The sequence below is a fragment of the Triturus cristatus genome, chromosome 11 (genome assembly GCF_964204655.1).
Source record: "Triturus cristatus chromosome 11, aTriCri1.1, whole genome shotgun sequence".
NCBI lineage: Eukaryota > Metazoa > Chordata > Amphibia > Caudata > Salamandridae > Triturus > Triturus cristatus.
The window spans coordinates 223,288,358-223,302,112 of record NC_140594.1 but is presented as its reverse complement, the minus strand read 5'-3'; the positions used below and the strand labels follow the sequence as shown (position 1 = coordinate 223,302,112).

Below are 13,755 nucleotides of genomic sequence, written 5' to 3'. Positions count from 1 at the left end.
CAAAATGGTTCCATGTCACAGGGACACCACTTTTCCATTACTGTAATTAACTTTTACCTATTGTTGTTATCAGGTGTGTTGGCCCATTTGACGCCATCAAAATGAGCCTGGACTACAACTCCCATAATGCACTGATAAGTTAAATCAAAACCCAAAACTGGAAAACGTGTGTCTTGGTGACATGCAGCCATTTGGTCACCCAGCTCATTTGCACACTGCCCTCTTTGCACTTCAGCTGACACACTGCTGCTGCAATCAGGGGAGGGGGGGGGGGTCGGGTCTGCGGGTCGGTATCGGTGGGTCCCTCAGCTCAAACATCATGGGGGCTCGAGACCCAGGGCCGTACAGAAGAAGTTGGTACCTATGGAAAGGACTTGGCTCCTGCTGTCTAAACAGCTGCTTCGGCGCGCCTTTATCCGGCTGCCTCGGTATGACAGCGAGTGCCGTGAGGAATTGAAACTTACAAGTAGGCCTTGTGACGCAGAAGGGTAAACTCACGGGCAGAAACGTCCTGTTGCCGCCGAAACAAAACCGAGAGATGTCCCAAGGGAGTGTATTGAGGAGAAGGAGGCGGACTGGAGGAGGTGAGGAACGACTGACTTTAACCTTTGTCCCTTGCGCTGCTGTGTAAAGTGTCATAAGGAAGGGCGATAATTGGGTCGTAAACTAAGTGCGAGTGACGTAGTGTCAGCAAGGAGGACTCTAGGCTGGAACAAAACCTATTCAGAGGAAGAGAAACCTGATTTTAACACAAATCTCCTCTTTAAATTGATAGAGAACCCACACTCCAGCATCAAGCTGACCGGCTAAGCTCGGCTATGGGGAAAAGGGTTAACGATCTGCAAATGCCGCCGCTGGGGTTGAGAGGCAGGCAGCGGGGGTAGTGCTTGGGGGTGGAGAGAGTGGGTGGTAGTGGGGTTGCAGTGCAAGGTCTCTTAGCCCTGAGAAACCCACAGCTGTGTGTGTGCAGGAGGGTGGGGGGGAGGGCTCCGGGCGCTACGAGGGAGAACACCTTCCACAGTGTAGAGTCAGAAAATTTGCTTAGATGCCCGGCGCTGCGTATAAAAGCTATATAAATGAAGCTACGATACAGTACAGAAGCATCAAAGTGAATGCATTCTAGTGAGTGGGTGAAAATAATGTGTATGGGGAGAGAAAAACAACAGAAGTGGAGACAGTTATGATATACAAATATGTTGGGGGGGGCGGAGGTTAGAGGAATCTAGACAAGTGACAAATACTTTCCTCCACAGAGAAATAAACTTTCAAATCTCTTCTAAAAAGAAAGCGCGCTACATTTTCCAGGGCTGTATTTTGAACATGAGCCATGGAGAGGCCACGACAATGTACCTCATTGTTTAATTCGAAGCACCGGGACAGGAATCGCACCTGACACCGCACTCTGAGGGGCAATGTATCAGATTACCGCTATCAAGCGCACGCCAACATGTGGGAACAACTGGAGCGGGGGGGGGGCGGGCAGAAAAGGGGGGCTTTCGACTTGCATTGGAGAGGCAGATAATTCAGGAATGACGAAGTTAAATAAAGTAGACATGTTCACAATTTTTACTGTAAAGGAGAGTTGAAATGCAGGACTAACGCATTTTACAAATGTTCTAAAATAAATAGAAATAAAAAGAGTCTTTTCGTCAAAAAGGGGAGGGGAGAGAGGAGGGGGCCTGCGCCAGTTTCCCTTGCGGGAGCAAGCCGGAACCATCTGTTAATTACAAACAGATGGTACGAAAGCTCGCTCCCGCAAGGGAATCGCCAAATGTGCACGTGCTGCCATTCAAAGCAATGCAATGCGTGCACGTTTTTTACTGCAAAACTGAATCGATTTCAAAAGGTCTTTTTCCTAATCGGGGCATGTGCGCTGCGTAGGCGAGACCTAAAAACCAGTACAATGGGATTCAATATGCACAAAAAATACAAATGAAAACAAAATGTGCACCATAATATTCAGTGATTCTAATTCTTGTCTTCTGGCATGTATGTTTGTTCTTCTGTTCCTCATTGAGGGGTGAAGGCAAAAAGTTTGGGGATGGCTCTGCAGAGAGAGCCAAGTCCAACAGGAATGCGATCCGAAAAGTACAAAATAAAAATGATGATTGTCTCCTCATAAGGACTACTTTACATTTTTTGAGAAGGCAGCAAGATGGTTAAAAACTGAGGGTATGAAGAGGAGCGATTATTACTCCTGCATCTAGCAGCTCAACCTATTTCAGCCAGTGGCCCTATCCGGAGTCCGCGGCTTTTGTCAGGAGCCAGGTTCCCTACTATACTATGTTGTTAACATATACACAATCATCACAAGCTGGTGTACATACAATATACTATATTCTGTTCCAGCTGGATGCTAGAATGCTTCTTCAGCACATATTATATAGTCCCTAATCTTAACTTGGGAAAACCTGTTGGAGAAATACAATGAGGGGAGCATTGTGGTCACACATTCGTCAAAGGCCTCAAGGGCCCTGCATAATTAGGCTGTTCCCCAGGCATAGACTCTATCCTTTATGTCTCATTTGTTTTTGTGACGTTGACTCTATGTTGGGAGGCCGTAAACGTAGACAGCTCATACATCTCTCTTGCTCCCTCAATCCCCTGTTAGAAGAGGTTTCTAGGATGTGATCATTAAAAAAGCACCGGCAGACATAAGTAAACAGAAGAAAAACTAGTTACTAACCAAGTATTCCTGTCCCACCTACTTCCAGCAACTGTGAGGCAACAGAGATTAGTTTCTCAATCGTTTCCCATTCAAGACCTCTCTTATGAAGCGTGTCATATTGCACTCTTCTAAGAGAAAGGACTTCCCTGGGTGCTTCATCCTATGACTACCGAGTTGCTTGATGATCCATGCACTCTGAGTCTCCCCACCTTGCCTTTCTTATGACACTCTGTTGATACAATTATGTTACAAAATAGCCTACATCTCTTGATGTTTCTGAACTTCAAGCTTTCGCCTCAGAGAATGTGATTGATGCTGTAGAAGGTGAGAGATCTTCTTTTCAGTTTGCTGAGCAAATACTAAGAGGCCGATTATGAAGCGGCCCATTACGGCTCCAACTGACTGTCAAAGCTATCAAGGCCACATCGTAATCGACCCCGCGGTTTACTTTCCGACCGCCTAATTATGATCTAGGCGGTTGGAAAGTAAACCGGCCGGTCATTCCGGCTGGCTTCCGTTGGACTCTAGGAACCCGTTGCCCAGTCAGAGGCCAGCCAGTAAAATCAAGAGCGAGCCTTTCTGCCCTTGAGATTATGATGCATGGTTTCCGGCATGGATTCCATGCCACTGGCCCGTCCAACCCAGGAAACCATGTTGGAAAGCTTGCTTGAGGGCCCACAGCAGGGCCCCCTTATGCTTGAGACCTCTGGTTGGGGACCCAGGGGCACCATACGTGCCCCCTGTTGATCCCTGCACCCAGTGGCAGGCACCTTGAGGTGGCCGTTTATTTATTCTCCCCAGTCAAGTGACAACGGGCACAAACAAATGGGCCTTGGTGACAAGGTGAGAGGAGTTGGCCTAACGGCTAGTGCGGTCGACCTCGAATCTGGGGAACCAGGTTTGAGTCTCGGCAATGACGCGGAACATCCTGTGATTCTGGGCAAATCACTTAATCTCCCCGTGCCTGAAAAAATGAATGTGTCCTCATGTAATGCAACTGGTGCTATGTAAAGCGCTTTGATACCCAATTCGGGTCAAGTTCGAGCTATAAAAAACTCTATAAAAAAAAAAAAAGGTGCATATGAAAACACTCCTGCGCGGCTGAGAACATTACATTCCTCCTTTATCATAAATTAACAGCCAAAAACAGTCCTGCAAACTGGCAACATGGAGCTACGTGAAAAAAACAATACAGTGCGGCTATTGGCCCAACATGGCAGTCTCTGGAGGAGAAAGAAAACAAGTCACACAAGGCATGTAGCACATTGGATGGCACACACAAAGGATACTGATGATTCACATTTCAGCTCTCTGCTGCTGGATCTCCCTTATTTCTTGCCAGTTCATCACGTTATACTGGAACTGCTGGGATGGCATGGTATCTCGGGAGACTTCGACTGGGTCCTGGCCATTCAGGGGTGGGCTGTTCACTTTCCCCCTCTGCGCATGTGAAAGAGAGACCCGAGGGTTCTAGTTCAGTTCTAGGGGACCAACAGAGAAACCATCCTCTCAGGTACACTTGGGGTGAGTGGTATCTCAACTGCTTTATGACCGTCTTCCTGATCTGTGGCATGCTCATGTGTGGACTCCAGTGGGTTGTCAGGGTCCCGTTTGAAATATTTGAAATGTGACACATTGCTAGTTACAGATCCGCAGCCTTTGACCGCTTTTATCATTGTCCTGCTGATCTGGGTGACCCTCCATGGTATCAGGTCAAATGGCATCTGGAACTTGCTCCCAGGATTCCGGTCTTTGATGAGCACCCAGTTCCCTACCAAGAGTCATGGTGTTTGTGCTCGTTGGCACGCCAGGCGGTTCTGTTCAATGTGGTGGGCTTGATTACGGTCTTCAGCACCGGGGCTTGTTCCCAGGTTGGGTAAGGGGGAATGACATCTATGATCTGGCATCTGAAACACAGAGTGCTTGGAGCCACTCCCATGGTAGAATGGGGAGTCAAATGGTAGTCCTTTAGGAAGGTGCAGATCATGCTCTCCAGGCACTATTGCTCAGCCTGCGCTATTTGGATGGTCTTGGTGAGTTGCATGAACCGCTCAATCTCGCTGTTGGCTTGAGGTCAGCGGGGTGATCCGTTGATGTTTGGCCCCTCGGGGCTCGGGATAGTTGGCCAGGTCTTGGCCATTGAAAGGAGGGACATTGTCCATGCGCAGCTCCTGGATTAGGCTGTGAGTGGCCATCATTTTCTCCAGCTTCAGGATGGTTTCTTCGGCAGAGGTGGTTCTCACAATTTTGACCTCCGGATAACAGGAGTAGTCTCCATCACGGTGAGGAAGTGTTTGCCATCCGGCGGACTGCCAAAATCAGTGCTTGTACGTTGCCAGGGGACACTTGGTGAGGGTTCTGTGATGACAGATGGGGTAGGGTCTCTTCCACCCGTGGCTTGACAGGGCTGCATTGATGGGTGGTCTTTTGAACTTTGTCGTACAGGCTGGGGAATCCTACTTTGTTTCTTAGTCTGTTTTTGGTTTTCATGACTCCCTGGTGTGATCCATGAGGCAAGTGGACCTTTCGCTGGGTCAGAATGACAAACACTATGAGCCAGGGTACTTGGAGTAGGCACCAGTCAGCCGAAATAGAGTTCCTCTTTTACGCGTCGCAGCGACTTGAGTATGTTCTGGGCTTTCACAGTCTCGTGTGAAAGAGTGGCCATGACATTGTCCCATTTTCCCGACTGGATGGCAGCCATCGCTTGCTGGAGACAGTTGTCTGTTCGGGTCTCAGTGAGCGAGACAGGAAGTAGGTGTGATCTTTCTACCACAAACCTGACATACTCTTCAACTGCCTGTGTCTCTTGAGGAGTGGCGGGCCGCGAGTGCCTTGAGAAATAGTCGGCTGAGTTGTGGGAGCCAGGTCGGTACTCCACAGAGAAATGGTATTCCTGAAGCTGAAGTATCCATTTCTCGATTCTCTGTGGAGGCTTGGTGGCTGAACCTTTGTAGAGTAGTAGTTGGTGCTTGTGGTCTGTGTTGACAATAAAAGGGTGTCCGTACAGATAGATGTGAAAATGACGGCAGCCCCAATTGATTGCAATAGCCTCTTTCTCAATGTGAAAATACCTTTGTTCAGTCTGGGTCAGGGCACCGCTGGCTTAGGCGATGGGCGCCCACTCTCCGCATGGCTGTTTTTGTTACAGAACAGCCCGAGACCTGTGGGGCTGGCGTTGACGGATAGCTCGGTGTCTTTGCTGGGGTTGAATTATGCAAGCATGGTGTCAGCAGACAAGGCTTGCCTTGTCTTCTGGAATGACTCTTCCTGCTTGGGACCCCATTGCCATAGGTTTGATGCTTTTGTGAGCTCTCGCAATGGTTCGGTGAGCTGGGTTAGATTCTGTAAAAAGCAGCCACAGTATATGACCATGCCTAAGAAGCTTCTTACTCTGGTGACGGTGGAGGGTGCAGGCACACTCTGAATGTCGTGGACCTTGGCAGGGTTGGGGTTTATCTCCTTGGCAGAAAAGCAGTAGCCAAAAAAACAGATTTCCTCCTTCAAGAATTCACACTTGTCTTTGTGCAGAGTAAGGCCGCAGCTCCGCAGCTGGGATGAAACACAGACCTTAGCCATTGGAGGTGTTCTTCCAGGGTGGGAGTATGGACCATGATGTTGTCGCTGACGCTCAGAACATTAGTGAGCTCCACCAGCATTCCCCCGGATGATATCCTGAAACACTTCTGCAACTCTGGAGATGCCTAAGTTAAGGCATTTGTACCGACGTAGCCCCAGGTGTATGGAAAAAGTAGTCACATGTTGGGACTCTGGAGCGAGGAGAATCTGGTGGTATCTTGAGCCGAGGTTCATCTTCGAGAACCATGGGGAGCCGATGAGCTCTCCCACAATGCCGTCAATGTGGGGTCATGTGGTGCTCCCGTTTGATGGCAGTGTTCAGGACTCGCATCTCGATTCATATGCGCACCTCCCCAGGCTGTTTGGACTTGCGTGCCACGATGATAGGTGACACCCATTGTGTGGGCTCTTCCACAGTCTTTACGATGTCTGCTTCTTTACTTCTTACGGAAGGTCAACTAGGGCGAAGATCTTCTCCAGGACTTTCTTGACTTTTGAAAAGGCAGTTGACTGTATTAATTTCACTTTGGTGTGAGATTCTATGAGAACCACTGTGAGGCACCCATCTGAGAAGCTCCCAAAATCCATACTCAGTTTCGACAAGGGCTTTAGGCTGGGTTCCACTGTTATCTCCGGGGGCGGTTGTGAGTCCCCACTGGTGATGGCGCAGGAATGGCAGTTTTGCACCTTCTCATCCACTTAAGTGCCAATCCCCGATACCCACACTTTGTCCCGGAGTCTTGCCTTTGTCTTGACCACACCCAGGTGACCTTGGTGTGCCAGATCAATCACCCTGGTCCATAGATTCTGTGACATCACAATTCACCAACCCCTGAGCATCAAACTCTCAATTGCGCTCAGCTCTTTTCTCACTCAACATATCTGGTTCCTTGTCATCTGTTCTGCATGGGTCAGTGATTGAGAACTGTCAAGCAAATGCTTCCACTGCCTCCTAGCGAGGACCTTTTTTGCACAGGAGATGCTTTCATTTCACTCAGTTTATTACTGGATCTCTTGGGCGGTTAGCAATTTGGGGCACCTATCATGTACGACCATTTGCACAAAGTCCTCTGCTCCTACATCGTTATCTGTCTGGTCCTCCCCTGTGGGATGTGGCGATTGCCTTAATAAGTAATCCACCAGGTTGTTGGCACCTAACCTAGATGGTAGACTACCGCAAAACAGTGCAGCTGCAGCTGCACGGTCCATCTCTCAATCCTTGGGGCACTAGTCGGACTGACCCTGTGAATAGCTTGACCAACAACTTGTGGCACCCAGAACTGCTGACCACACAAGTATCGTTGGTAGCGGCTACATGCCCACCAGATGGTCAAAGCTTCTTGCTCGATTTGGGCATGCCTTGTTTCTGTGTCACAGAGTGCTCTGCTCGTGTAGGCAATGGGTACCCATGACCCTTCCACCTTCTCTTTAAGGAGCACTACCCCTAGCCCTACCGGGCTGTCTTTTACCACTAGCTCTGTGTTTTGTCACCAGCTGAAGTATGCCAAGGTGGCATAATCAAGGAGGGGCACTTTCACTTGCCAATATGCTTTTTCAGCCTTCGGTCCCCACTCCCATGGTGTGTCCACTTTCGTCAATGTCCGTGGTGAATCTGACGTAGTGGCTAGGTTCAGGATGAACCTCCCGCAGTATGTCACCATACCCAGGATGCTCCTTACTTCCTTCGGGTTCTGGTGTATGATGTGCTCCTGATGGCATTAATCTTCTTTGGGTCCACCCTTAGGCCAACAGGTGAAACGATGTGGCGAAGAACTCTAGCGAGTTTTTATAGAAGTAGCACTTTTGTTGGTACAGAGTCAAACCGCACTCTGCCAACCACTCCAGGATGGCTCTCAGTCTTACATGGTGCTCTTCCAAGCTGTCTGAAAAGATCAGGATATCGTTGCTTATGTTTAGTACCCCAATCAGCCCAGAGAGGGTCTTCTTGATGGTGTTTTGGAACACCTCTGCGGCTGATGAGAAGCTGAAATTGAGCCTCCAATACCATCTGAAGCCTACATGTATGGAGAATGTTGTGATGTATTGGACGGATGGTTCAAGCTCCAGCTGATGGTAGCCAGAGTTTAGCTCTAATTTCGAAAACCATTGGGCGCCATTCAGGCCTGCCACACTGTCATCCATGGTTGGCAAAATGTGCTGATCCCTCCGGATGACTTTATTTGGGAGTCTTATATCAATGCAAAGCCGTATGGCTCCAGGCTGTTTTGGTGCGATAACTAGTGGGGACACCCATGGTGTAGGGACGGTAACTTTCTCCATGTCCCGTTTCTGTTCTAGGTCCCACAGTTCCTTTTCCACTTGTGGCCACAGGTGGAAGGGGACCCTTCAGTGTCATAGCGCTGTTTCCCTTTTAGTCTGCCAAGGTCAGTGAACAATTGGGGAAACTCTTCCAGCATTGCTTTGGTATGTGACTTGTGCACTTGCTTAGCAAGAAACAGTGGCACTATATGTTCCGCTGTGTGATATTCCACCAGCGTGCCTGTGCACCTTTCAGTGATGTGGAATCTCACCCTGGTTGAGCGGCCATTGCTCACCACATGGACTTCTATCATTCCTTTGAGTGTTAATGGCTCCGTGCCTCCCTAAATGTAAATTCTTGCCATGGTGACAGAGAGAGTGGGGAGCAGTGTGATTTGGTTGAACTGTACTGAGTTCATAACATTCACGGTGGTGCCTGTATCGATCAATTCAGCGATGGTGGTGCCTCCAATATTGACTGTGTACATGGGGGTAGGTGACCTCTTCCTGTTGCCTTCCCTCCCAGAAAACAATATTACGCAGACATCGTTTTCGTCATCTTCCAGAATGGTGCCTTGCCCACTGCTGCTTGGTCCATCTTCGTCTTCCTGCTCGTTGAGGGACAGTTGTCGCAGTGCAGTGGTCGTCTTCCTCAGGTACCCTGCGTTGGGCCTTTGTTTCCCACTTTGGCACACCTTAGCAAAATCATTGACTTTGCCAAGTTTTTGAGCATGCGTGCCCTCTCGCTGGACAGACGTTTGGGATTTTGTGCTCCAGTCCTCAGTTGCCACATCTCCCACCCAGTTGTCTCTGGGCTCCCACTGGGTGGGAAGGAACTGGTCATCTTTTGATTGTGTGTACACAATCCTCATTCACTTTCACATCTTTCTGGGGCCCACTCATTGCCGTGCCTTTGCTTAGGGCTGCTTCCATGTCTTCAGCCCTGCTATTCGATAGCGTGTGGGATCGGGCTAGGACTAGGACATCATCCAAAGAGATGCCAGCCTGCCACAGGATAAGGCACCAAAGCACTGCCAACTTGCACCCCTGCATTATTTAGGCATGGATTTGTTCCAGTTGAATGATATTCACGCTTGTGCTCGCCAGCTTCTACAAGCATGGGTAGAACATGCTGACTGATTCTTCCTCTGCCTCCCGGGCCTGGCAAAGTTTAAAGCGCTCATAATCAGGATTGAGCGACGGGTCAAAGTTAAGGCCGTTACAGTGTCATCGAAGTCTGCAACCACCCCAAGTGTTGGGTAGTCTTGAACAGGTCATATAGTTCTGTCCCACCAAAATGCGCCAATAGTGATCTTTTAATGGCTTTGTCAACTTCTCGGTGGCATGAAAGTAGTGTTGTAGGTGCCCGATCCAAGAGCGCCATTTTGGAGCTGCTGTGGCGGAGCCAGTCATGGTCAGTCATTTTATTAACGGCTTTTTCATTTATGCGCTAGTGTGTATGTTACTTTTTTTGTTAAAATGTTTATTCCTTCTCCCTTTTGGTTGGCTTCTGTGCCTTTCCTCTTCCGTTTTTTTTTTTTTTTTTGCATCACTGTAGAACGTCCAGCTCTTTGGCTCAGCGCCTTCTCCTTACACTTTGTCATTTTCTTTTCTTTTCTCTGTGGTCTTCCTCCGTGTCTACCGCTATGAGAGGCTTACAACTCACCTCTTCCTTCTTTCTTGATCTTTCTTTTTCTTTTGTTTTTTTATTATCGTTTTTTGGGGCCACTCTGGCAAGCAGCACACATGGTGTTGCAGCACTCTCCCTGTGGGCCTCTTTTCACCCCTGAGGTGACTGGATCAGGCACTAGGTGGTGCAGCGGCCCCACACCGCCATGCACTAAAAACGCTTTATTTCGTGGCAAGTCCCGGGAGATGGCTGAGAAGGACACGGTCGCTGACAGGAGCAGAAACAGCTGCCGGACCAGGGCAGAGGGGGAAAATGACTCACACGCCGGTATGAGTTTTTCTCTCAATGTCGGCTAATCACCGAACAGCGCCGTTTTCCCTTTCCAGTTCACAGCCAGGCAGCACACTTCATCGCACACTGCCCAGTGCGATCGCAGGTTGGTACAGGGCAGCGGGGTTCACTGCACGCGATGAGCTCCAACCTTGAGTTGTAGTTTACGTTATAGAGAATCCCTACATAGCTAATAGACAATACTGGAGCCTAAGACAATGGCAAGCGATGCTTTTTCGTTAATAATTGAACTACAATTTTTAATTTGAGCTTTATGATTAACATTTTGACAGCATACCATACTCCGTTCCAGATTCTTCTAGACTTCACGTATGACAATAATCTTTACCCATAATAATATTCTGATTTTTTTTTTCAAACATAGATCTGGCTGTCAAATTACAAGTGGTACATATGTAAATTGCCACCAGGAGGCAGCATTATCCAGCTAACAGTAAAAACATGACTGAAGCATTTTCAAGCTGGCATTCACTTATGTTTTGTTTCAACGACTATTGTGAAATCTACACTAAACTAAGAGGTGGGCGAGCCAACAAATTAACAGGGATTGACAAGACATATTTGAGTCATATGAGCTGAGCCTTGAAAATATTTGGCATTGTATGCATACAATAAACATCGGGCCAGATTTTCAAAAAAGTCACGCAACGCAGCCCCAAAAAGGCTGCGCTGTGCTGCGTTGTGTGACAGGCAGGGAGCAGGAGAGCCCCATATCTTCAGCGCTCTGTCCTCCCCTTCCCCTAGTGCCGGCGCTGATTTCAGCTGGCGCTAAGGTGTGTGCGTGCATCTAGCATAGGTTTTTTACAGGAAGGGTACCCTTCCTGTACAAAATACCATGCCTAGAAAAGTTTCAAAGCTGTTCCTACTTTGTATGTGTGCCGCACAGTGCAGCACGTATGCAATGTCGGAAAAGCATGGAGAAATGAATACATTTCTCTTGTTATGCCTTCTTTGAAGTGGTGTTAACTTTTGGCGCAAAACCCTGTCTGCAATTCCTTGTAGATACGTTTTTTGTCAAAAGGCATGGGTGGTTGAATGGGAACACCCATGTACCACCCATGTAATGCCTCCTTGGCGCTAAGTAATGCAAAGCAGTGCTTTGGGCTGCTTTGTGAAACGTTTAGGGTGTTTTCCAGCACAAAACAAGTTTTGCGCTGGAAAGTAAGTTCTCCAAAAACATTTTGCACTGGTGAGTGTCATTTTTGCTAACCCAGCCCAAATTTGTTTGAAAATCTACCCCATCATGTCAGGATTTGATAAGGTATCTTCAAAATTCAAACAAGAATTTGCAGTGCAAAAAGTCTCATATTTGCGAGAGTCATAGCTATCGGTGTTTTGACAATGTCATCTACCCAAGTGTTTTGATTTGGAGTGGAGTGGATGTATGTGGTGTAGAGTGGAATTATGTGGGTTGTTTTGGAATTGTGTGTGGTGGCATTTTGTGGTGTGGGGTGGATTTGTGCAATGGAATTATGCGGCATGGTGTGCAGTGTAATTATCTAGATAGTAATTGTGTGGTATTGAGTGTAGAGTATAAATATGTGGATTGGTGTTTTGTGTTGTGGTATGTTATGCTGTTGCATTTTGTGGCATGACGTGAAATTCTGTGATTTGATTTGAATGTATGCGATGTGTTGTGTGATTGTCTTCTTGAGTTGAAACGTGATTTGCTGTTGAATTATGTGGTGTGGAATGGAAAAGTGAGGTAAAGTAAAGGATTTCCGCGCCACGCTGAAGATTCCGTGCGCGGGCGGGGCCATGACGGAACGGTTCCGTCATGCGCACAGCGCAACCGACGTGCATGACGGAACCGTTCCGTCATGCGCGTCGAAGGGGTTAAATACACTACACCCTGCCCAACGGGTTGTTAAGGGCCTACCATAGGGGTGACTTATATGTATAAAAATTGAGGTTTAGGGGGGGCGTGGCCAACTGCCGAAGGGAATGGCCGCACTGTAGCCGAGCTCTGCTGCGCCATTCCCGATTAATCCGTTACTAAACATTGTGCCCCGGCCGGACTCGCCAGCGAGAGAGCCTACCTGGTCCTGAAGTTCTGCCCTGCTGCCAGACGAGAGGCAGCCTCGATCGGAGGCGCCCTCATGACAAAATCACTTCCTGGATGTTCCGGCGGCCGGGGCGCCTCTGGGAGTGCTTTGCTGATCCCTGGAGAGTGCGATCTAATCTACGCGGCAGCTGCAGCCTTATCTACGGGCAGGCCCTCACGCCGATGTAGCTGCGCCGCATTATCTATGTCAGCGGTGCCGGCGGGGTATGTGCTGCCCCCGTGGCGGCTCTCCTGTGTGACGGACTGACTGCTCCTGAGTCGCTGACATTGCTGCTCCCAGGGAGAGACTGCGGCCTAGGCGCCCAAGCGCTGTGAGCCCCACTACTGGTGAGGGGCTAGATAGACATGCGCTTGAGTCGGCGCCTCATACTGCATTATCTGGGGGCCGGGTGGGGCATGTGAACTGTTCCTCAGTGGCCCCAGCGGCACAGGAGAAGCACTGTCAGACCCCCCCAGGGTGAGGGCGCTGCTCGGCTCAGCAGCTGCGGCCTACTGGCTCATTGGGACTGCGCCTGAGGTAGGGGGGCCGAGCAGAGTGTATGGGATTGACGGCATTGGCTGTGTGTGCGCCGCCCCGCATCTCACCTCCTTGCTACTGGCTGGACTGCCTGGGAGCCGGGAGAGTAGCCGTCCGCACCCGGCCCTTTGTTCTCCTTGGGTCAACCAGTGGGTGCGAACTTGTGTATCCGGCAGTGATGCCCCGGGCGTGCTTTGGCCCAGCGACGACACGATGGATCTTGTGGGGGCGGAGTGAGGCCCCCCCACTCTGCGCCTTGCATTGCAGGGGTGGCCTGTGACTTGAGATTGCGCGCCCTTGGCTGCCCCGGTGCTGAGAACGGATTGGGGGCCCGGGACACTCCCGGGCTCCAGTGGTAGAGACAGGGCTTTGCATGCCCCTTGCTGGCTGCGGCTGCGTCCTCTTGGTCCCTGAAGGCTGCACGGGGCCACTGCACTACTTCTGAGGTGCGGGCTGGACAGCCTGGTGCTCTGAGGTCTGGGCGCTGCTGGTAAAAGCCGAAAAGCCGGTGTGGGCTAGACCTACTGCAGGCGGCGATGAGTAGCTGGCATGGCTCAACCCTCCTTCGGACACCTCACACCCACCTGCGACATCATGGCAGCCGGCCGCAGTGGTCGTAACGCGGTGCAGGCGAAGCTGGACAAATTTGCGTGGCAAAAGGGTCAGATGGGGAATGCGCTAATTCC

At 49.6% G+C, this 13,755-nt stretch overlaps 1 long non-coding RNA gene across 1 annotated transcript in view; it reads left to right on the top strand.

The window, feature by feature from the left end:
* The first annotated feature begins 353 nt into the window (after window positions 1-353).
* LOC146783937 (uncharacterized) overlaps window positions 354-13,755 on the top strand; it is a 95,717-nt gene continuing 82,315 nt past the window's right edge. Inside the window, exon 1 of the long non-coding RNA XR_014970451.1 lies at window positions 354-584. This is a non-coding gene — a long non-coding RNA (uncharacterized LOC146783937). The remainder of the gene's footprint in view (window positions 585-13,755) is intronic.